General features: G+C 42.8%; 1 long non-coding RNA gene across 1 annotated transcript in view; it reads right to left on the minus strand.

Moving 5' to 3' along the window:
* The window catches only part of LOC127047875 (uncharacterized), a 44491-nt gene extending 40003 nt beyond the window's left edge, over positions 1–4488 (minus strand). Inside the window, exon 1 of the long non-coding RNA XR_007773503.1 lies at positions 4455–4488. This is a non-coding gene — a long non-coding RNA (uncharacterized LOC127047875). The remainder of the gene's footprint in view (positions 1–4454) is intronic.
* Positions 4489–25547: the final 21059 nt, after the last annotated feature.

A 25547-nucleotide genomic window follows, 5' to 3' on the forward strand; every position in this document is an offset into this window, starting at 1 on the left:
AAATATTGTCACTCCTCCAATTAATGCTATAGGTATTTAGTTAAATAAGGATTGCATGGTGATTGATTTTACTTTAAATTTTATTTGTGTGTGTGTGTGTGTGTGTGTGTGTGTGTGTGTGTATGTACATGATAATTCCACCGTGTATTGGAAGCAACAGGTGGTATCCTCAATGGTTATAGAAGAAGCGTCTTTGCCATGATAGCAAAAGGCTGTTTTTTAAACAAAAGCTCTTCAAACTAAAACTCTTGTAGAATGCATTGATTTAGGCACAGAATGAAAATTAAGTAAAAATAGAGTAGATCGTTCATGGGGTTTTAATAGGATATATGGAGCCACAGCTAAGTGGACTGGATTGAATTTGGTCCAGCTGAGTGACCCAGAATTGTTACCATAGCTGTTCTGTGTCCTATATTAAATGAATGGTTTAGTAAACAGTACAGTTTCACATTACAAAACCCACCAGCATTAATAGCAACCTTAGTAGTCTTACCAGAGTAGCCAAGAGTTTAAAATACATGGAGTGTGAGATACCATCTCACATCTAGACAGGATACTTGTAAGTTAAATTCCAAATGAAATCACACTGAAAAAAAAAATAGGTAGAGCAGAATCATAGAGAATTTCCATCTCTATGGACATTCAAGTGATATTCTGTTTTACTAAAATTAAATTCACTTACAATTATTTGAAGCAAAAGAGTAAACATGAATGACCTGATCCAAAAGCCAGTAAAGTCAAGTCAAATGATGACACTGACTTTGAATCAGACTCTAAAATAGGTGGACACTTGCTACTTGTCAGAGCAGCACCTAAGTATGAGCAGTATATTGTATCCTTCTGCTCAGAGAAGGGGCAGTTACAGGTTTGGCTGATTTAATGTGTTAGAAAACATAGGGTAGCGTCTGTGATTGATTTGGAGCTGCTCAGTAATATTTATGAACAATGTATGCTAACCTCATTATTGAGATGTTTACAGGAGGAATATGTTGGTTTCGTTTAAAGAGGTTGTCTGGAAAAGCAGGCAGGATGGGAAAGAATGGCTGAAGGGAAGCCAACCCTTAGTAAACATGTTAGGGTTGTTAAGGGACAATGACCAAAATATTAGCTTTGAAGATTCTACCTCCCCCCTCCAGCCAATCTATAAAACTGGTTTGAACACGGACAGGAAAAGTCTAGTGAACACAGAAGAACAAAAGAACTATAGCAGGGTTTTTAAAAGGTACACTCTTTCAAGAGAGGAGGAAGTTGTTTGAGGGCACCAGACAGACACAGGCACATGCTGGGGGTGTCTGAAGAAGTTATTTCTGCCCAAGTATGGTAAGACTTTAGGTAAGATAGAGATTCCTGTAGACTGTTGATGGGTTGGTTTAGTTTGTTTGTTTGTTTTGTTTTTTTCTGGAAATGCTTTGTTCTTAAAATAAACGTTACTTTGATTTTAAGATGGCTGTGTAGTCAGTATATATGCAACTGATCACAGACTCCCACAGGGGAGAAACACAGGTGCCCTGGACCTAGTCAGACTTGCTAGGTAATAGTCAATACACAGGACACTGTATCTCAGGATCCATCTTAAGAAGGAGAATTGTGGAATTCCACTCCAGGATAGGTAAAAGGCACTAGGCCTAACCCCTAAAGGTCTTCACAGCCAGCCAGATATAATGGCAGTGAGTCATAGAATCCAGGTTTCCAGACTTGGGCTTGTGGAGTTTGCATTGTGGCACTAAAAATAGCTATGTAGACATTTGGGCTCAGGCTGGAGCTTGGGCTTTGAAGCTGAGGGACAGGGTTGAGCTTCAGAGCCTGAGCTCCAGCGCAACCCTGAAATGTATATACAGAAATTTTTAGGGCTGTAACACAAGCCATGTGACTTGAGTCTGTAGACCCGGGGTTTGAGACTTGCACCCATGGGATCCTGCTTGCTGTGTAGATGTACCCAGAGAAACCACAAAAGAGACAATAAGCTGTACAACCTGCAACTGTGACAAAATCTTCAAAGAGGAATGATGTATAATGAGGAAACTAAGAATCATTAACTTGGACAAATGGGCTGCATTGAGGACTTTACACCAATTCGCTGTAGAAGGATAGCTTTTCTTCTATATGTGCACATCATTCATACTTTCAGCTCATCCTCATATTTTTGCTGCCAGACAGCTGACATGTTATAGAGTTGCCCATGACCCAGAATACAAATGATTTTTCAGAAGAGGATACTCTGCTTCCTTTATGGGGACAAAAATCTTGCTCAGATCTCTCACCATGGAAACTGTACTACTATCTATATTCTTGCTCAGATGGTTTCATAAATTGTTCAGTATTTAATTTTTACTTCTTAAAAAAATAGAAGTACTCCCTTTGACTGATTTCAAAACAGGGTCAAAATGTATCTAAGGAATTTCATATCATGATTCATTACCTATTTCTAACTGTTCATGGAAGAATTTTTTCTCTCTTGCTAGACATCAAACTGCCTGAAATAAGCCTGTGGGAGTATTATGAATAGCAAGCTCAGAATACCACAGAAACTTTTATGAAAAGATTTAAAACACACCAAGAAACAAAATATTTGCAAGTTTTGCAATTGCAGAAATGAAAAGGACAGTTACAGTTTCAGGTCCCATAAATATTTTGTTTTACTGCTGTCCTTTTGGCACAGTGGGACACAAGGGTTATAACAAGATTAAGGACATTCTGTGCAAAGCCATTCACCTGGGAAAAGTAGGACAGCAAGGTAGCTCCTTCAAAACTAACTGTATCAAACTGAAGTTACAGTGACCGGCAATCCTGAATAATCAAAGGATGTCTGCAGTCAAGGGCATCACTGTAGTTACCACTGAAGCACCTGGCACTTCTGAGGATACTAAAGAATAATTAAGAGAGCTAGCTGGAAAAGGAGGACTACATCTAAGCAAAATTCAGAATTTCTGTCCTGTGGGAAATGTCAAAATTTCAACTTTGATTTTCCCTTCAAATTAGGGTAAATCAAATTTTATAGATTGGAAGTTCTGAAAAAAATTAAATTTGGAAATAAAGATTTCAACATTCCTGGAATCAAAATGTTTTGTTTCAATTTATTGAGCTGGTCTAAAATACTTTCTTTCGATTCAGTTCAATATTAAACTGCATTTTCCTTTAGTGGTGCATTACCTTATGGGAGTGTAGGGTCATAGTGCCTTTGTTCTCCCCTATGGACTAGGCTCCCTGGCTATACTACATCTCTCATGGTGCATCAGAGAGCTTGGTTGTAGGGAAATCCATATTGCATTATGGGAGATGTAATCCATCAGAGAGCTCATCTCAGAGAAACTGGGTGCCTAACTAAAACATCCATAAGGCAATATGCCAACAGTGAAATACAGTTTAATGAACTGATTCAAAATGAAATGTTTCAGGTCAGTTCATCTCAATGAAATATTCCAGTTCAGATCAAACTGACCCAAAATTTCATTTAAATTTTTCCAATGGAAAACAAAATCAAAAGTTTGAGCAAAATATTGAGATTTTCCTGTGGAAAATTTCATTTTTGGAGAAACTGCTTTATCTGTTGGGAAATCATTCCAACAGAAAATTCCCAACCAGCTATACTGAGCACCTGATGTTATAAAATCTGACTGTGTGTGCACAGTGTGGGTAATTTAAACAAGTGACAAACTAGACTCACGTCAAATCTCAAATACTTTCTATTGGGGAAAAAAATAATAATTGTACTGTACTGCAACATTTATATTATGGTAGCACTTAGTGGTCTTGACTACTTTGAGCCCATTGTTGTAGGCACTGTACAAGTATGTAATAAGTGACAGTTCCTGCCCCACAAGCTTACAATCCACAAGACAGGATGTAAGAGATGGATGAGAAAAAGTAGCAGGTCAGGATAGCATTGGGACAGGCACTGTAACAAATAAATCTAATAGGATGTGTCCAATTCTTAGTCATTCAGTAGTAGTTGTCATAAACAGATAGCTAAGGATTAATGTCTCTTTCACCTGAAAAAAAAAAAACGTATCCTGAAACACCTGACCAGAGGACCAATCAGGAAACCAGACTTTTTTCAACTCTGGGTGGAGGGAAGTTTGTGTCTGAGTTCTTTGTCTTCTGCCTGAATCTCTCTCAGCTAGAGAAGGATTTTTCTATTTCCTGCTTTTCTAATCTTCTGTTTCCAAGTTGTGAGTACAAAGTTGGTTTTTTGTTTTGTATTTACATGTCTATAGTTGCTGGAGTGCTTTAAATTGTATTCTTTTGAATAAGGCTGTTTATTCATATTTCTTTTAAGCAATTGACCCTGTATTTGTCACCTTAATACAGAGAGACCATTTGTATGTATTTTTCTTTCTTTTTTATATAAAGCTTTCTTTTAAGACCTGTTGGAGTTTTTCTTTAGTGAGGAACTCCAGGGTATTGGGTCTGCAGCTCACCAGGGAATTGGTGGGAGGAAGAAGTCAGGGGAAAACCTGTGTGTGTTAGATGTACTAGCCTGACTTTGCATTCACTCTGGGTGAGGGGGGAAGAGAGACTGACTCTTGGTAATTCTGTTCTCCAGGCTGGGAACGGGGAGAGTGGAATCCCTCTGTTTAGATTCACGGAGGTTGCTTCTGTGTATCTCTCCAGGAACACCTGGAGGGGGGGGAAGGGAAAAGGTTTATTTCCCTTTGTTGTGAGACTCAAGGGATTTGGGTCTTGGGGTCCCCAGGGAAGGTTTTTGGGGGGACCAGAGTGCCCCAAAACACTCTAATTTTTTGGGTGGTGGTAGCAGTACCAGGTCCAAGCTGGTAACTAAGCTTGGAGGTTTTCATGCTAACCCCCATATTTTGGACGCTAAGGTCCAAATCTGGGACTAGGTTACTGACAGTAGTGATCACGTGTTCTTTATGATAGAAAACAGGGGCAAGCTGTTGTAACAAATGTACTACTCAAGGGAACTCAATCATTGCTGATTAGAGAGAAGCATGAGTCTAATATGGAAAGGTAAAGAACTCAATCCCTTGTGCCCTCTTCTCTTTTAGTGCTTGTAGAAAGTTAGGTGAACTGTTTAGAAGAATCTCAATCCTGCCTGAATTTCTGGCTCATGCTATTTTCTCTGAGCCATTAATCCCTAACTGTGCTTAATCAACACTTCAAGACATGGCACTAAAAGGGGAAATGCAGTTTCCAGAGGTTCCAATCAGCAAAGTGGAATCAGGTAGCTTGGCAACAGTGGAGGTAGCCTTTAAAAATTATATCAGTTTAACAACGCTGATGTGGAAGAGTCATGCTGAGCTGAGGTTGCTTGAGAAATGATAGTTTAGTATCTATAGTCACAACTCGATATAAAATAAAACACATTTATAGTGGTGGAAAATGGAATTACTAGTACGTTCACTTCTGGGAAACTTCCATGTAGAGTTTTTTAGATTACTTAGATTTGTAGTTTAGCAGTGACTAGCTATATTCCCCAGTGTCCTGAAGCATCCCTGAAGCCATTAATTTCTAGAATATTGTGTCCTCAAAGGATAATCATACCTCAGCTCAGCTACTTATTCTTTACCTACTTCACTGCAACAAAGCAATCTCAGTAGATTTATGGGAATAAAAAAATGCAATGTTTTGTCAATATACAGTGCATGAAAACTCAGAACGGATTTTATATCCCATTTAAATCCAATATCCCATCATAACAGGCTGCTAAAGGGAATCATGATGCTGACTGATAACTACAATAACTCTGACACAGCCTGTAAACACGAAGATGGGCTCTGGCAATTTCGCCACAATATGCAATGATAAAGAGACAATTGCTTATGCATTCATTGTCAGGTCTCATTTGTGCTTTATAAATGGTTAGGAGCATGCAGATACTCTGAAGGCGGCCACACTAACCAGAAAATGTTGAAAATAATGGCACTGCAAAGCAGAGATTTTACCAAATACTGAATTTTGAGTGATACTATCTTGCAAAACATAATTATACAATTATATGCAGAAAGATGTTATGTGGAGTAGTTCTTAACTCTAGCTTTAGCATTACAACTATCACTGATACTCACTTTCACTATACCTACTCCAATAACAACCCCTTTTAAATCTAAGGAGTGCTCACAACAACACTTAGGGTACGTCTACACTATGGGATTATTCCGATTTTACATAAACCGGTTTTGTAAAACAGATTGTATAAAATCGAGTGCACATGGCCACACTAAGCACATTAATTCGGCGATGTGCGTCCATGGTCCGAGGCTAGCGTCGATTTCCGGAGCGTAGCACTGTGGGTAGCTATTCTGTAGCTATCCCATAGCTCCCGCAGTCTCCCCCGCCCCTTGGAATTCTGGGTTGAGATCCCAGTGCCTGATGGGGCAAAAATCATGGTCGCGGGTGGTTCTGGGTAAATGTCATCACTCATTCCTTCCTTCGGGAAAGCAACGGCAGACAATCATTTCGCGCCCTTTTTCCCTGGATTGCCCTGGCAGACGCCATAGCACGGCAACCATGGAGCCTGTTCAGCTTTTTTTTTTTTTTTTTTTACTGTCGCCATATATGTACTGGATACTGCTAACAGAGACGTTACTGCAGTGCTACACAGCAGCATTCGTTTGCTTTTGCATGATAGCAGAGACGGTCATCAGTCATTCTGTACCATCTGCTGCCATTGTAAATTGGCAGTAAGATGACGGTTATCTGTCGTTCTGCACTGTCTGCTGCTATCATGGGTGCCCCTGGCTGAGGTCGGCCGGGGGCGCAAAGGCAAAACTGGGAATAACTCCCCGAGTCAATCCCTCCTTTATGATTTCTAAAAATAGAGTCAGTCCTGCCTAGAATATGGGGAAAGTGTACTAGAGAACCAATGTATCAGAGAGCACAGCTGCTCCGTGTCAGATCCCGCAAAAATGATGAGCTGCATGCCATTCACGGGGGGTACCCCTGCAACAACCCCACCCATTGCTTCCCTCCTCCCCCAACCTTCCTGGGCTACCGTGGTGGTGTCCCCCTCATTTGTGTCATGAAGTTATAAAGAATGCAGGAATAAGAAACAGTGACTTGTTAGTGAGATAAAATGAAGGGGAGGCAGCCTCCCACTGCTATGACAGTCCAGGCAGGACATTAAGCGGTGCGGAGGAGAGGAGCCCAGCATGCTGCTGCTATGATAGTCCAGGCAGTACAGAATCTTTTCTTTACATAGGAAAGGGAGGGGGCTGATGGAGCTCAGCCCCCAGTTGCTATGATGAGGACGGTTACCAGCCATTCTGTACCATCTACTGGGAATGACCAGGAATCATTCCTATTTTTAACCAAGCGCCCCCGGCCAGCCTCACCTGAGGCCAGCCAGGAACACTCAAGGGCTGATGGTGAGGATGGATAGCGGTCATATTGCACCGTCTGCCACCGGGAAGGGGAGAAGAGCGGATACTGCTCTTCACTGCTGCAGCATTGCGTCTACCACCAGCATTCAGTAGACAAAGGGTGACATTGAAAAAAGTCAAGAAACGATTTCTTTCCCTTTTCTTTCACGTGGTGGAGGGAGGGAGTAAATTGACAAGCTATACCCTGAACCACGCCGGACAATGTGTTTGAACCTACAGGCACTGGGAGCTCAATCAAGAATGCAAATACTTTTCGGAGACTGCTGTGGACTGTGGGATAGCTGGAGTCCTCAGTACCCCCTTCCTCCATGAGCGTCCATTTGATTCTTTGGCTTTCTGTTATGCTTGTCACACAGCACTGTATAGCCTGGAGATTTTTTTCAAACGCTTTGGCATTTCGTCTTCTGTAACGGAGCTCTGATAGAACAGATTTGTCTCCCCATACAGCGATCAGATCAAGTATCTCCAGTACGGTCCATGCTGGAGCTCTTTTTGGATTTGGGACTGCATCACCACCCGTGCTGATCAGAGCTCCAAGCTGGGCAAACAGGAAATGTAATTCAAAAGTTCGCGAGGCTTTTCCTGTTTACCTGGCCACTGCATCCAAGTTCAGATTGCTGTCCCGAGCGGTCACAGTGGTGCACTGTGGGATACCATCCGGAGGCCAATACCATCGATTTGCAGCCACACTAACCCTAATCCAATATGGTAATACCGATTTTAGCGCTACTCTTCTTGTTGGGGAGGAGTACAGAAACTGATTTAAAGAGCCCTTTATATCGATATAAAGGGCCTCATAGTGTGGATGGGTGCGCTGTTAAATCGGTTTAACACTGCTAAAATCGGTTTAAATGCATAGTGTAGACCAGGCCTAAAATATACAAAGTCATTTGTAGGAGAGGAGAAAAATCAAAATTAAGACCCATGCCTTTATTATTTACAGCTTCTGAAAGGTTCCAACTTTCCAGCTCTGGAGACTGAATTCCCTAGCCAAGAAACAAATAGTGCATAAGTAGTGGCTGTGTAGCTTTCTGACATAAAGTGCAAATTCCAGTGAATCAGCTGTGTAAGAAATCTACATACTACAGTGATGAGTGCTTTACAACTACTGCATAGTGTATTTTGTAAGTATAATGAGTGAAATTCTGGACCTACTGAAGTTAATGAGAGGCCATTGACTTCAATAGGGTCAGAATTTCACCTAGTCACTCAAAACACAGATGCCTCTTGGGAAGTAGTGCGTCCTAGGGCTTGTCTTCATCTTCACCTCAGAATTAACTTGGGCTCTTATTCAGGGGTTGTCCATAACCCCACTCCCATCTACACACAAAATTTCTAAAGCTTTGGCTAGCTGGCCCATCCCTACTAAAGTCTGAGTACTGCTTACACTCAGACTAGAAACTCACCCACTCTGTATTGTGGATGCTGTTTACCCACTAGAGTGGCCTTAGTCTTCTGTTCCCTTTTCCCAGTTCTCCATATGTGCCCAAGACAATTCCTCTCACTGTTGACCGGAAAAGACTCAGCAAACTGTAGCGTTAAGAGTAACGTGAGGTGCTAGGACTTCTGAAGGAACCTTCCATGAGTGAGTACAGCTGAGTGACCACAAGTGTGGCTTTTGCAGTGTGGCTGCTCACACCCAAGCTATGACAATCTGGGCACTTACACCTGAGTGCTAATCACCCAAACTAATTTGCAATGTAAAATTACCCTTAGTGGAAAGGGCCTTGGAATGAGACTTAGAAGAGCAAGATTCTATTCTTGGCTCTTCCACTGAGCTGCTGCATATTCTTGGGTAAGTCTCTTTGCCCCTTTCCCCTCCCAAACTTTGTCTTCGCTATTTAGATGGTATATGCTTTGCACACTGGCTGTCACTTACTGTGTGTTGGTACTTGGGACCCATATTTGCTGCTTTAATACATATAACAATAATTGTAAATTTGTTGCATCTATTTGTTTATCCATGGAAAGTTTTTTTCTCGATGCAAAAATGTATATAAAATGTTAGTTTTCCTCTCACTTACTTCTCCAAGTGATGTAAAAATGAAGTTGTTTAACAGAAGATAAGCAACTAAAGCCCCACAAATATACCCCTTACAGAAAGGCACTGCTGTAAAATATGTATTATTTCATTTAAAAATACACTGAATTGCAAGATAAAAGCAGACAATAAAAAAATAATCTGAGGCTTGCTGCTAAAAGCTGTTAAATTATCACAATCTTCAGGTAGGTAACAAATTGACCTCCAAAAAGCTCTCATGATATTATCCAATATTATCAATTTCAGCCCAGGGCTCTCAAAGCACAGTCCGAGTTCTCCAAGAATAGCACAGTACTTATGTCAGCAACCAAGCAATGACATCCTAACAAACGTGTTGCTAATATCTCAAGCTATTCAGCTAATTCTAAGTAACATTCTTGCAAATTATTTGGGGAAATCTATTGGATAATACCAATAATGGCACTTACAGGTTGTCATAAACAGATAGCTAAGGGTTAATGTCTCTTTCACCTGGAAAGGAGTAACCTGAAACACCTGACCAGAGGACCAATCAGGAAACAAGACTTTTTCAAATCTGGGTGGAGGGAAGTTTTGGGTGTGAGTTCTTTGTCTTGTGTCTGTGCCCTCTCGGCTATGAGGGTGATTTTCTATCTCCTGGCTTTCTAATCTTCTGTTTCCAAAGTTGTAAGTACAAAGATAGTAAGACCATAGGTTTATATTGTTTTCTTTTGTATTTACATGTGTGTAGTTGCTGGAATGTGTTAAATTGTATTATTTTTGGATAAGGCTGTTTATTCATTTTTTTCTTTTAAGCAAATGACCCTGTATTTGTCACCTTAATACAGAGAGACCATTTTTATGTCCTTTTCTTTCTTTTTTATATAAAGCTTTCTTTTTAAGACCTGTTGGAGTTTTTCTTTAGTGGGAACTCCAGGAAATTGAGTCTGCAGCTCACCAGGGAATTGGTGGGAGGAAGAAGACAGGGGGAAAATCTCTTTGTGTTAGATTTACTAGCCTGACTTTGCATACCCTCTGGGTGACGAGGGGGAGAGAGATTAGCTCTCTCGGTACTTGTGTTTTCCAGGACTAGAAACAGGGAGGGTGGAGTCCCTCTGTTTAGATTCACGGAGCTTGCTTCTGTATATCTCTCCAGGAACCCAGGGAGAGAACACCTGGAGGGGAGGAGGGGGAAGGGAAATGGTTTATTCCCCTTTGTTGTGAGACTCAAGGAATCTGAGTCTTGGGGTCCCCCAGGGAAGGTTTTGGGGAAACCACAGTGAGCTAGGCACTGTATAAATCCCTGGCTGGTGGCAGCGTTATCAGGTTCAAGCTGGTAACTAAGCTTGGAGGTTTTCATGCTAACACCCATATTTTGGACGCTAAGGTCCAGATCTGGGAAAAAATGTTATGACACAGGTAGCATAGTAAGAGCTCCTATAGCTTTAGGTTTTGATGGTCTTGCTACAGCTTAGGTGGTTGTATCATCTTTTGTTTGACTCAATTCTCTTGACTGTATATGGAAAGTAGTTGGATCTATCCTAATTAGAATTGATTAAGTTCCTGATATCAGTCTATTTAAGTCATTGATACTTCTGTCAGTCTTCCTTATTAGGGACTTGTAGACAATGGAAGCAATCCCACTGACTTCAATTTACAGTGGACTGGGCCCTAACCCTGTATTAACAGTCCTATAGGTATCTAAGGTTTTCCGCACAATTTGAGTAAATTCTTAATAGGTTGGTATCTAAATTCACCAGTGCAACAAATGTAGAGCAGATCCTTCATTTATCAAGTCTTTTTGTTGCCTATAGAATTGCTACTGAATATTTGCCTTACCAATTTAATGTTTTCTGAATGGGATGACATTAGCAGTAGAAATAGCGCTACTCACAGACATTCTGATGGAATACAAAGACAAAATATTTGGGTACAGAATCAGCAAAAAAAGGGCACAAAATCATCCATATAGCTGGCCAGCTAACAATTCCCATTATGTCTTCCAGTGATTCCCCATTCCTGCCTTCTGGGAGCCATTGCAATTGTCCATATATTACAATAGCCTCTGAATTTAAATTCCAGTCCCTCTTCCTTGCTTTGAACTTACGGTGATGGGGTGGTTGTTCCTTCCCTCTCCACTCCTCCCCATTTGCAATCCCGCAGGGACCTCAGGAACACCTACTTAAAGCTGCCTGTATTTAGTGTGTTTACTTGTTTTGTTTTGGGAGAGTGGGTAGTTTTATAAAACACTTTTCCTGCAATACTTACTGGACAAAAACCTCTTGGCTATTTCTGCTAGCGGAAAATGTGGTGTTGAAATTAGCAAATAGTGCTTCATATCTTCCTTAAATCATCACACAAACTCATAATTCATGATTCTTCATCATTATTGGTTATGGTAGGTGCTTTCCAGAGAAACAAGAGGGCACAATCCTTGCCTGAGGAGCTCACAATCCAAGGACAGACAGACAGTAGTGGAACAGTCTCCCACATATAAATAGAGTAGTTGAGGTGGTGGTTGGCCCCATCTTGGCAAAACGCATCTGTGTAAAACAACTAGATTCCTTGTAGGGAGCATGGCAGAAAAGTGTGCTCTAAAGGGATTTAAATGTGGAGAGAATAGAGGGCAATGGAAATGAGCTCAGCAAGGATGCTCCACGCAGAAAGGTGTGAAAAGTGGAAATAGACTGTGAATGCTGGCATCATTTGCAGAGCAGAGGGGACTGATTTTTATCAGGATTAAACCTGGTTTTAGTAATATACTGTATCAATTTTGGCTAGACATAAAGGATTTGGAGGAGATTTATCTTTCACGCCCATCTAAGTCTTCCAAGGGTTTATTTTTTCCAGCAACTCAGCGCAAACCCTTTCTAAATGTCCTGCAACTGCTTCTGGCAAAATTTCAACACTCCTTTTTACCTGTGGAGCTGCTGTTAGTTTATGAGACTCATTTTACGGTTATCCTGGCAACTAGTCTTTTGTAAAGTCTATCTCATACCTTCTCAGTGTTTCATTAATATTCTCTACACAATAGCTGCGATCATACAAAGATTAAATTCAGCTGTTGGTTGGAACAGTTTCGTAGGTGGAGTTTCTATGGTCTCTCTTTCACAGAAGCAACTTATCTACCCTCCGCATGCTCCTCTTTAAGTATTTTAATCTCAGCATCTCTTTCAGTTTAGTACCTTAGTAGCACATTCTTCAAACTCTTTTCCAGTCTGTTGATTAAAATCTCTGAACATTGCAACACTTTCCTGTAACTCAGATATATCCTCATTTTCTTTAGCTTGGGCTTCTAATTTTTCTTCAAGCTCCATAGCTTTTTGTCAGCTTTATCTCTTTGTTCTTTTTTCCTGTGTGGCTTCTGCCGATACCTTTTATATAAATTTCTCTGCTTAGGAGATACCACCTTCCAGTTTTTTGTCTCTAGTTTAGCTCTTGCTTGACAAAGTTCTCTCAGATCCTAATTCTTTAACTTGTATTCCTTAATGTTGTCCAGTTGGTGCTAAAGCAAATTCCAAAGTGATTCACTTATATCTGGCAAGATTTTATTTTTTATTCCCTCTTCTTTTCCAGCAGTCTAACACATCTGTCTGTCTCAAATACTCACTTGTCACATCAGTTTCAGTAGTTAAATCTCCTTCCCATTCTTTAGTCCACATTTTTAAATGAATGATCTGCTGCTTCAAAACCTCTAGTTGTACCATCTTCTACTCAGGAAATATTCTGTCTATATTAAGGCCCCGGAACTGCAAGCACTTATTCACATGCTTAATTTTGAGCTGGAGAGTAGCCCATTAAGGGAGTGAGGCTACTGATGTGTTTAAAATTAATTATATTTGAATGATTGCATGGCTAAGGCCTAAATGAATCTGATAATGCCTCGTATCCATTACTCTTTCCTTTCAAACTGTCCATAAGGTTCTTTCTTATACCGAGCAACCCTGCTCTGTCACCACATTCCATCTCAGGATTGCTTGGTATCATGTCACCAAATACACATAGTGAACCAAGGATTCAATAAATGTGTTATATAAGCCAATCCCACTTTAATCAAATATAACCTTTACACAGCACCCACAGACACACTAGTTAAAGAAACAGGTATCTTTACTTTTAACATTAAGTTGAACCTAAGTTTACTCTTTTAGAGAAATGTGGAGTTTGTCTTGAAATTATGAAAGGTTTCATTGATTTTGATCTGCAAGGAGCTCTGTTGAAGTTAGAAGTTTCTTGGACCAAGTCAAACAAAGACTTACTAACTTTTCAATGATATCAGAAAGCCAAATTTTCTGTGTGTGATTAATTGCTGAACAAAAGTATTGCCAAGCTTAAAATGAACAAAGGTATTGTCAGTGTTAGACCTCAAACTTCCATTTTGCAAAGGTAAAAAGGGCAAGCTTTGCAGAAGTGAAAAGGGCAAGCTTTGCAGAAGTAAGCTAAGTTTGACTTGTGGTCAAAATGCGCTGCAACCAGATAATACATTCCAACTCTTATAAAGTGAGATAAGTTGTGCCCTGGGCACTGCTTGTCTAACCCACAATTAAAACAATTGGCTACAAGAAAATAAGTATAAATTATACGTTCAAAGTGACACAAGGAGATAAGTAAGCATAAATGATACAGCCAAGGTAACAATGCTAACCACATTCAAGATTTGACTGACCCTAATTGGTCAGTCTGTTTTAAGACATGGCCGACAGATCAGATAAAAAGTGCGAAGCCACGGGACAGCGTGTGTGTTTCAGTCATAAGGGAAACCTGACCTACACCCCTTGAACCGAAGGGATGTGCACTTCACGACCGTCTGTACCTGGCCAGTGCGGAAAACAGCCGACTGAAGGGTAACGTATTTTTGGGCAAATGCAGGGTAAGGTTATGGAGTAAAGAAGTCTGGTTGCTCAGGCAGAATTGATCTCAAGCTGCATCAATACTATAGTGTTAAGATAGTAGTAAAAAGCTAATGAATAATAACTTAACATGTACTTGTGCTTGTCTTCAGTATAACTTGCCATTTATATTAATCCTTATTCAGTGCTCGTCTATAATCTTGCTTTTCTTATTTTGTCTGTGTTGCCTTTATAGTTGAAAGTAATTAAAAACCTTTGAGGAATAATCAGTATTTTTAATTTTTCTTATAAGAGCACTACTCAACCTCATTACATCTGTGTTGGGTGGTGGGAAGTAGTGATCATCCAGGGCCCAATTACGGTCCTGACGCATGCCTCCCTCTTCCTTCATCTCCGCACTATGAAAAAATCCAAAGCAATTAGCAGTCCCACACAATAACCCAAGATGCAGGATTTTGTACTCACTCAGTTATCTAGAATCTACTTTTATTATTTTCCATCAGAGAGCAAGAAATCAAATGGTATAATCATATTACAGCCCATATTTAAAGGCAGCGTGCATATCGTTTTGCAAGATCAACTACACTGTAGGTTATAGATAGATTTTTATTGGTAAATGTCAGTAAACATTGATTTCATCACACACGCAAAGCAACACGCAATTATAAGAAATATTGGTAATAATAAAAATTTACAAAATACAAAGAAAGAAAAATGCTTATTAGAACTCAGTTTGATTTAAGGATATTTACTTTGTATATTTTGACAAGTGGTGTTGATTTTGTTTTAACAGTTATACAGCTTTAACTTTTTGAACCTCAGCATCTATTGTCATTAAATAATTGTCTAACCCTTCTATTATTTGATCCCTCCCATAATTTCCCACAACTGAACATCTAAATTAACAAAAATTGAAAAATTGCTTAGACAGATTATCCACTGAAATTGTAAAAAAATTAAAATTGATTTCTTCCAAGCCTAATTATAGATGCTATCACATTTTTATTCCAAAAATAGTATTATTGGGTACATAATTATGCAGGTGAAGAGTTTGTATTACCCAAGTAACATGTTTAAACAACTCTCAAGTTTTAACAACAGTTATTCCAGCAGTCACCCTTTTCAGGATAAAGGTAAATTTATGTAATTGAATCCTTGCAAGAGAGAAAATCAAACAAATTCTTAGTGTCTGTGTTCTACTGAAGAACTTTTAGCTGGATGCTACAGTTGGAAGTAGTGCTATTGTAGAACATTTTTGCCAAAATGAAAGCCAAAACTTTTCACAGATCTGTGTTAGTGTCCACAGAACTTTCAGCAGGATGCTTTTGGGTCTGGGGCACAGAAAAAAAGAGAGACTCTATAGTTGGGTGGTTATGGTACTGCGAGACCCAGGTTTGAGTCCTTGCTCAGCTTGATTCAGAACAGATTTAATTCTGAATCACTCCAGATCAGACACAGTAGGGACGAAGTTTCCCACAACCCAGGCCTTCACCCTAATCAGTAAGCTATCAGCATACAACTTTTTTTTTTCTTTTTAAAGATGTGAACTCCAGGTGGAATCTATTTGGGTATGTCTACATTACAATTTTGCAGCGCTGGTTGTTACAGCTGTATTAGTACAGCTGTATAGGGCCAGCGCTGCAGAGTGGCCACACTTACAGCAACCAGCGCTGCAAGTGGTGTTAGATGTGGCCACACTGCAGCGCTGTTGGGTGGCTTCAAGGGGGGTTCGGGGAACGCGAGAGCAAACCGGGGAAGGAGACCAGCTTCGCCGCGGTTTGCTCTCGCATTCCCCGAACCCCCCTGCAAGCAGGTCTCCTTCCCTGCGGTTTGCAGGGGGGTTCGGGGAACGCGAGAGCAAACCGCGGCGAAGCTGGTCTCCTTCCCCGGTTTGCTCTCGGGTTCCCCGAACCCCCGAGCAAGCAGGTCTCCTTCCCTGCGGTTTGCAGGGTGGTTCGGGGAACGTGAGAGCAAACCGCAGGGAAGGAGACCAGCTTCGCCGCGGTTTGCTCTCGCATTCCCCGAACCACCCTGCAAACCGCAGGGAAGGAGACCTGCTTGCACGGGGGTTCGGGGAACGCGAGAGCAAACCGGGGAAGGAGACCAGCTTCGCCGCGGTTTGCTCTCGCGTTCCCCGAACCACTCTGCAAACCGCAGGGAAGGAGACCTGCTGGTTCGGGGAACGCGAGAACAAACCGGGGAAGGAGACCTGCTTGATTACCAGAGGCTTCCTCAGGTATGCTGGGATACCTGCTTATTCCTCGGAGGTCAAGAAAAGCGCTGGTAAGTGTCTACACTTGATTACCAGCGCTGGATCACCAGCGCTGGATCCTCTATACCCGAGACAAAACGGGAGTACGGCCAGCGCTGCAAACAGGGAGTTGCAGCACTGGTGATGCCCTGCAGATGTGTACACCTCCTAAGTTGCAGCGCTGTAACCCCCTCACCAGCGCTGCAACTTTGTGTTGTAGACAAGCCCTATATTTCATCTCTGGTGTTGGTCACCAGCAAGTGGTAGCTGGCTGGACATGCAGGACTGTCACCTTTTCTTCTTACTGTAGTTTTGAGCTCAATCCTTATCTCAAGGGCTAATCTGGTCTACAGGCAGAGGTTCAAGTGGCTTTCACTTTGGATTTAGTCACTAGAAGCAGCAGGAACCAGACCCACATATAATCCTCTTAACATGGAGAAATGTCTTTTTCCCCTAACCTGGGAGTAATTCTACTCTTACTAAAGCACTAGTTAAGAGTTTTCAGCCTTTGATAATTTCTGAGAGTAACTTTTCTGTCTCCCAGGCTATCCCTCTTCCCCTTGCATTTTCTTTTATACTGTTTGCCTTTGGCATAGGTAATGAGCCAATATTCAGGACCCTGCAAGTTGGTTTCTGTTATGAGAAGAAATCAATGATATGAGTCAGGTATATTCTTTGATGAAATTTTGTTTATTTCAAAATTTTTCACAAAATCTTGTTTCCTGAACACAGTAGAAATAAACAGCAGGCAGTTTCCTTGCTTAGAAATCCCCATGTCTGCCACTCCAGTGAGCCGTGTGCCCAAGAAGCACTGTCCCTCTGCTTTGTCTCAGGGTCACACAGCAGCTTCTCCTAGCTTTCTGCTTCTCTCACACACAGGCTGGAAACCCGATATCCTAACCCCCACACATTCAATCAGAGAAACCCTAAAGCCCACACATTTTAGCTCTCACCTGCCATGTGCCTTGGGCATCCTCCCATTGTTATGTAGAACAGATGGCTACAAAAGGGAGTTAACTGTTCCTTCCATTGAGTTTGAAATAATGCTTGGCATACCCATTGATTTAACTAGGTCTGTAGTTGTCTTTGGATCAAAAACCTGATGGCAGCCATCAGCACTTTTCAACAGAGCAATGCTTACATACAGGCCAGTTCAGTTATAGGCACAGCTACAGTTGTTAATTTGGCCGCTCATCCTCATTCACACATATTTCCCTTCTTTTGAATTAGCATATGTCTTCATTGCACAGTTAACCCAGGTGACTGGCACCCAAGTTAGCCTAGCTCAGATGTGAGCAGCCACACTGCAAAGCCAGACCCAAATTGCAGTGTCCCTATTGGTGCTGCACTCACCTGTGTATATCATTAGGACTTCTGGGAGAATCCACCATGGTACTTAGGGAGCTGAGCTGTGCTATGATTCTTTCCCAGTGAATTGTGGGAGAACCTTTCTGTCCTTCTGGACACACAGGGGGTACTGTGGAAGGGGGAGAGGGATGTTGCCACTGGAAGACTATCAGCACTTGAGTGGTTTAATCTGAGTTCCCACCACAAAGTGGGCAGGTTACTAGACTAAGGGTATGGCTACACTTGCAGCTGTACAGCACTGGGAGTTACAGCTGTCTTCGTACAGCTGTGTAGGGAAAGTGCTGCAGTGTGGCCACATTTGCAGCGCGGTTGGGAGTGGCTGAACAGGCATTCTGGGATACCTCCGAATACCTCTGTAGGCCAGTTACAGCACTTTTGGTGGCCACAATCGTTATACCCCAGGCAGAGCAGGAGTACAGCCAGCGCTGCAGCCAGAGAGATGCAGCGCTGTATGTGCCTTGCAAGTGTGGATGGTGAGTAAGTTGCAGTGCTGTAAACCCACCACCAGCGTTGCAACTCTCCAGTGTAGCCAAGCCCTAAGTGAAAGAAGCACTCAGATTTTAACATAGTCCCAAATGGCCCAGATTGCCTGGGTTGAAAGCATCACTAAACTCCAGTGAGAGAATTGTGTGTGAGAATAGGAGCCATGTGAGGAACAAAACCAAGTAAGAGCCTGGGTTAACTTTGCATTGAAGATATACCCCTAGTTTTTTCTGGCTAACTTCTTTCTCATTCTTAAATATGATATGCTCTCCTTTCCTTTTCTGAGTTTCTTTCTCAGTTGCTTCTTTTTCCTCCTCTCCTCAACTAGAAAAATTGTCAGACATAAATATGGGAAGGAGTATCTCATTCAAAGTATACATAAATTACATCCAAAAAATTATGTTGAAAGAAAATTAAGATTGCAAAATCAAACACTCAGAAGTTAGGAAATGCCAGAATTAAGGTTGCTAGGGCTTCTTTGTCCCAGTTTCAGTCTCCTTGCCCAGCCAATCCAAGTCCTCAGGCTCCAGGACTCCTCATCTCTTTCCCAATAGCAGGGAAAGTCCTATTCAGTTCCAGCACCGCTGGGCTGGAGTAAGGAGGGGTGGCGAGTTATATGGCCCGTCGTGCCTGGGCTCCAGGAATATTCAGGGCCAGGAGCTCTGCTCCACCAATGTTTGGAGCTGGGACTCTCCCCTGGCTCTATCTGGAGCAGTCCCCGGCCTCTGCTTGCCCCCCACCATGCGGCTCCCCCAGGCTCTGTCCCCAGTGTCCCTGCCTGAAAGTGGTACCTCTCCCTCAACTGCCTGTGCCACTGGCTACAGCACAGCACAGCACAAGAGCAGCATCCATGGCAGGCTGAGGCAGCTGGCTGCTGTTGCACCTCAGGAGGGGGAGGAAGCTGTTTGGCAGCCCTCCCCTCTCCCAGCACCCACCAGGAGGAGACGTCAAGGGGGCTACCGGTGGGAGACATCTGGACTGGAACTCACTCACCTCAGCTTCTGGGGCTTTGGTAAGTGTTTGACCCTGTGATCCACCCCACCTCCCCAGCAGCCACCACTCCTGCCCCACAGTGGGCAGGGAGCAGCCCCATCCTCATCCCCATCGAGGCTAGGGTGAGGGGCAGCAGGCTGCAGTAGGGGAGGAAGGAAGCCACATGTGATGGCAGTCCCCACCCCCCCCAGCACCCACCCACCATCTCCCAGAGCCTGCACCCCTCACCCCTTCCTGCATCCCCACTCCTTGCCCCAGCCTGGAGCCTGCATCCAAACTCCATCCCAGAGCCTGCACCCCAGACTCTATCCCAGAACCCAACCTCTCAACCGTCCTATGCCCCAATCCCCTGCCCCAGCCCAGGGTCTGCACCCCAGACCTCCTCCCCCAACCCAAACTCCCTCACAGAGCCTTAGGCAGGTGAGGGGTGGAATTTGGGGGGGCAAGGGGCTTTGAGCATTCTGGGCACCACCAAAATTTCTACAAACCTGCAGCCCCTGGGAGTAAACTCAATACTGGCAGAATCTTCAGAGAATTTATCTGCACAACTCTAACGAGTTTCTACTGATCATGTTCAAACAGTTTTCAAAAGCATATTACTTGACCAAATTTGGGCATCTTTTCAAAGGAAGAGAAAAAGTCATGTTTCTGACAGTGGGAGACTCCCAGCCAAATCTGAGGGACTTGCACCAAAGCCTGGAGGGATTAGAGCTTTTCAATGAATGGTTGTTTGAATTTTTTTTTAACATAGACACAGCAACATATTTTTCCTAATCTCATTCTTGGAATCACTGAACCACTTTAGCTGAAGTTTTCAAACGAAAAGAAAAAAAAAATCAGCCTGAGGAAGACATCCAGTATGGAAAATTTTAGCGCAAATGGTCAAAGTTTGGTAAAGTTATAAACAACTGAAAAATGGGTATTATTACGGAAATATGTCTGGCAAATTTCACCATAGATGTAGCTACCAGGTCCATCTGTAATGACAAAACCTATAAGAGTAAAATCTTCAAAAATACTTAAGGGTATGTCTACACTGCAGTGAAACACCTGTACCTGGCCTGTCAGCTGACTTGGGCTCACTGCAATTGCAGTGCAAACATTCAGGCTCAGACTGGAACCTGGGTTCTGGGACTCCGAAAGTGGGGAAGGTCCCAGAGGTGTTTTATTGCAATGTAGACATACCCTGAATAACCTAGGTTCCATTTATTTTCAAAAGGATCTTAAGCACTTAGGAGCTTAAGTCTTTTAAAAGTCAATAGGACTTTGTCACTAAATGTCTGGAGGTAAAAAAATTTTTTTTAAATGCACCAAAAACTACACACCACAACAGTGAATCTCAGTGCCCGAGTCAACTGACTTGGGCTTATGGGGCTCTCATGACAGGGCTAAAAATAGCAGTGTAAATGTTTGGGCTCAGGTTGGAGCCACGGCTCTGAGACTCTCCCCCTCGCTGGAGTCAGAGGGTATGGCTACATTTGGAATTTCGGAGCGCTGCCACGGCAGCGCTTTGAAGCGTGAGTGTAGTCGGAGCGGCAGCGCTGGGAGAGAGCTCTCCCAGCGCTGCATGTAAACCACATCCCTTACAGGTGTAGCGTGCAGCGCTGGGAGCCGCGCTCCCAGCGCTGCTGCCCTGATTACACTGACGCTTTACAGCGCTGTATCTTGCAGCGCTCAGGGGGGTGTTTTTTCACACCCCAGTTGCAGCGCTGTAAAGTGTGAGTGTAGCCAAGGCAAGAGTCTGGATTCCAGCCTAAATGTCTATATTTCTATTTTTAGCCCCTTAGCATGAACCCTGCAAACCCTCATCAGTTGACTGAGGTTCACTGCCACACATCTTTCTCTGTACTGTTAACATAACTAAGGTACTTTTGAAAATAAGATCTGGAATCCTTAGTCATCCAGGCACTTCTGTGGGATATTTAACAAATTAAATGGTCATATCTAGGAGTATTCAATTCAATATATCCTTTTTATAGGAACAGCCTCCCTTTCCCTACTAAGGGTAAGAACAAACTGATTTCAGTTAATAGCTAAATTCATGTTAACCCTTATTTTTAAGCAGGTGATGATATACCATCAATTTTTCTTTCAAATTAATAGACACCCCAACAAGCATTTCCTCTTTTATATTCAGATGCACATTTAGACATCCCTGAAATCACAAGAGTCTCTTTATTAAATGACTAATAAAAGTCTAACTTGAAGTTGTCAGACAAGTCAGATCATTAATATTAATACATGACAGTCTTTGAATATAAAAAGTAACGTATGTCTTGAGTAAAAAAGGGAACAAAGGTGAAATGAGGCAAGAAATTAAAAACGCAAAAGAAAAGAGTGTTAATTTGTACCAAAGTCATCTTTGTTCCCACTTCCCTATTCAAAGTAGGCATGTTCATATGAGCATATCTATTGGATGAACTTTATAGGTTAGTTGTCCAAGCCTGACACCCTTGAAATTTGAGTTTCTCTTTTCCTGAGTGAACTGCCTACCAACACTACCAAATCCCACAATACCCTGGCAAGACTTATTTTAAGGAGTGTAGTGGGATGATTACACTGCTCTGGCCCTGGAAGGGTAAAAGCAGCCCTGGAGAGGGTTGCAACTGTGAAAGTTGGGCTGATTGGGAAAGCAGCCACAGCTGTAGCTGGCTTAATAAGGGCCCAGCTGGCCTTTGTAAGAGGGCAGTGGGCCAGGAGCAAGAGTCTCCCTCTAGCTGAGGAGGGAGATGGACCTAGCTGCCTGAGTGCTTAAGGGTACTGGAGTGAAGCAGGGCTGGGGAAGGTTAGAGGAGTCGGGGAGCTCCAGGGTGGCAACTCTCCAGGCTGCAGAGCCTGGTCCAAGGCCCCTGGAGACATTGGGTTGCAGGGAAAAGCAGCAGGTTAAAACCCTCCCTTGCCTATGATGACTGGCTTATACAGACTGCAGTCAGCCCCAGTGAAAGGGGGCTAGATGGTGACTGGCAGTAGCCCATAGGCTTAGGCAAAGTGGAGATAGAGGGTGGGGGTTCCCTGGGGAGGGGAGACCTGGACTGTGGGGTATTGCCTGGAGGGGCAGCACCCTAGGTAAAAGGGCACTAGGGTCTGGGAGGGACATGGGGGGGGGCAGTGGCAAGCGGGACACCAGCCTGCAGGGGGCGCTTTGATGGCTAGAAAGCTAATTCCCTGAGATGACCAGCAGGAGGTGCTGCAGAGTGAGTCTGGTACCACTACAAGGAGATCTTTATTCTCTTTGACATCCTAGTCATAGGCCCTATGTGGCACTTTATAGTGGTAGCTATGCCACTAACTGCCCCACCATGCCTTGCTGAGAGATTCTGCTGCCAGTTGGTCCATTAGGGTATTTGCAGATGTCTGGCATGTGCAGGATGTTCCCCTATCTGCTACCCAGGGACACCCTAATGAAAAACATGCTTAAGTAACCTAGAAGTCTAATGGTCACCTCTTCAAAGGCAATTTGTATCAGTTATAATATTGATGCAAGTGAAGGCTCTCTGGATGAAGATGGCATTATCCTGGCCACCTGCTGAATCAAAACTTGAATCTTCATGTAAATATCAAAGACAGATTCAACTGAAGACTCCTGCAAAGTTTTATGCACATGTTTAACATTAAGCTCAGGAGTGGTCCCACTGAATTTATTGGGACTACTAATAAGTGTGAAGTTAAATACATGCATAAAAGTCTCTGCAGAGCTGAGGCCTTAGTGCCCAGTCCTGCACCTTTGATGTTAATGGCAAAATTCCCATTGATGCCAATAAGTGGAAGACGGGGTTCCTATAGTTTCTTATGGCTGAGTAGATTATTAAAAAAATCTTGATATGGAACTTCTCTGTAGTTTCTACTTGACAGATGGTTTCTTATTGGAAAGCACTATGTTCTTGAGCAATAAGCAACAGCGGTAACATTTCACTGAACCTCTATTATGATTGAGTTGCTTACAGCCCGTCTGGCTCAGGATTACATCAGGCTGGATAGGCTGTTATGAGCTTAGCTGGTCCATCAATGTTCCTTTCTACTGTGAACTGAACATCTAAAACTAATTATTCTGCCTATTAAATAGCAAATGATGGAGGCATGCCAAGAGAGCCTGTTAACCATACATACCTTGGGAGAGCAGAAGGAACTGAGTGCTTATTTTTCATAGGAGATACACCATTTATTTTCTGCATAGTTTTTGGATTCAAGCACTATTTTGAAACATTTATCTTTCAGTGTCTTCAATTTACAAAACCCTTTTTTCCAAAGTTCTATTTCTGGTTTATTGTGGTATAACATGCTTCCCACTAATCTAACAAACAAAAAAAGTTATATCTTAAAGGCCATTTATGAAGTATGAATCCAACCTGTAAGGATATTCAAATCTCACATGTTGTTTCATGACTATTTCTACTTAATGACAGGTGAAAATATGCAACTATAAGCTTGACTACTTTAGAATAAAGGTTAATGATATCACAAGTTCAAGGCAGCAAGACTGTTAAACAACAACTGGGCCTAGATTTTCATAACAACTTATATCTGGCTCATCCACCATATAACACAGGGGTCAGCAACCTCTGGCACACGGCTCGCCAGGATAAGCACCCTGGCAGGCCGGGCCCATTTGTTTACCTGCTGCGTCAGCAGGTTTGGCCAGTCGCAGCTCCCACTGGCTGCAGTTTGCTGCTCCGGGCCAATGGGGGTGGCGGGAAGCCATGGCCAGCATATGCCGTAGTCCGCACCGCTTCCTGAAGCCCCCATTGGCCTGGAGTGGTGAACCACGGCCAGTAGGGGCTGCGATCAGCCAAACCTGCTGATGTGTCAGGTAAACGAACTGGCCTGGATGCGAGCCGCGTGCCAGAGGTTGCCAACCCCTGGTATAACGCTTTACAACACCCGCACATTTAGAGATAATCTTACACTTATTACTAATCAGGCCAATAAAGTAATCTAAAATTACGATTCCTAACCATGAGCCTGATGCTCAAAATACCCAGCAAAATGAAGTTCCAGAAATTGTGCACCGCAGAAAACTAGCCTTCTTTTCTTTAGATCGGTACAACAAGCAGATCAGTAAACAGTACCTGTATTTGACTACCTTCAGCCAAATTCTATTTTCAACTAGTCAATCATGTAAATGAAAGAAAAGGTGCTAGAATGTTACCCATCCTGCAGATAAATGAAATAGGGGACCAAGAATGTCTCCTCTTTGCACAACCCTCAGCAGACCTGAATGTACAAACACCACCATTATATCCATCCTCTGCCACAACTCTGAACATGGTCTCTTTATGGAGCTGATTGAAATAATGTGCACATAAAGCAAAAGTAGCAAATTTAGTCTTTTCTGGAGTGGTCAAAAAAGGGGTAAAAGATTCATGTTCAACCAAGGTGGAGTCTCCATAACTGAAGTCTTTAAATCATGATTTGAGGACTTCAGTACTCAACCAGAAGTTATGGGTCTATTAAAGCGGTTCTCAAAATTTTAATGGAGTCACCAGGGCTGGCTTGGACTTGCTGGAGCCAAATCTGAAGCCCAAGACCTACGGCCTGAGGCCACAGCAAAAGCCTGAGCTCCACCTCCCAGAGCCAAAGCCCAAGGGCTTCAGTCCCGGGTGGTTGGGTCAGATTACAGGCCTCTCACTTGAGTCTGAAGCCCTGGGGCTTTGACTTTTCCCCCTCCCACCTGAGGCAGCAGGGTTTGAGCGGACTCAAGCTGCAGTCCCCCTTCCTTGGATCATGTAGTAATTTTTGTTGTCAGAAGGGGGTCGCAGTTCGATGAAGTTTGACAACCTCTGGTCTATTACAAGGGTGGGTGGGTAAGGTTCTGTGACAGGAGGTCAGATTAAATTATCATGATAGTCTCTTCTGGCCTTAACATCTGTGTGCTTAAGTAACATTTTATTACACCGGGTTTTTTTTGTTTTGTTAAGGGCAACAAAAAATATCACATTAGAACAGGGAAGCATGACAGGGCCAGCCACCTCCCAAGTGCACCCTTGTGAACTGTTCAAGTAAAATTGTATCCGGGCTTTTTGAGGTCTGTTAAGGCTGAATCCCCACTCTGGCACTTTGAGTGCAGAAGGTGGAGGCCCACTAGGATTTTAAAAATTAATACTTGCAACTCCAGGCTTGTATTACACTTCCAAAGTTACAGCTTCTCTGACCTTGGCTTGGTAAACGCTGCCACCACCCAAACACAAAAATCCCCCTTTCAACCCAGGAAGGAGCACTTGGGAATTCCTCCCTGTGGAGTACCCTCAAGCCCTTTCACCCCCCTT

This window comes from Gopherus flavomarginatus, chromosome 3 (assembly GCF_025201925.1).
Source record: "Gopherus flavomarginatus isolate rGopFla2 chromosome 3, rGopFla2.mat.asm, whole genome shotgun sequence".
NCBI lineage: Eukaryota > Metazoa > Chordata > Testudines > Testudinidae > Gopherus > Gopherus flavomarginatus.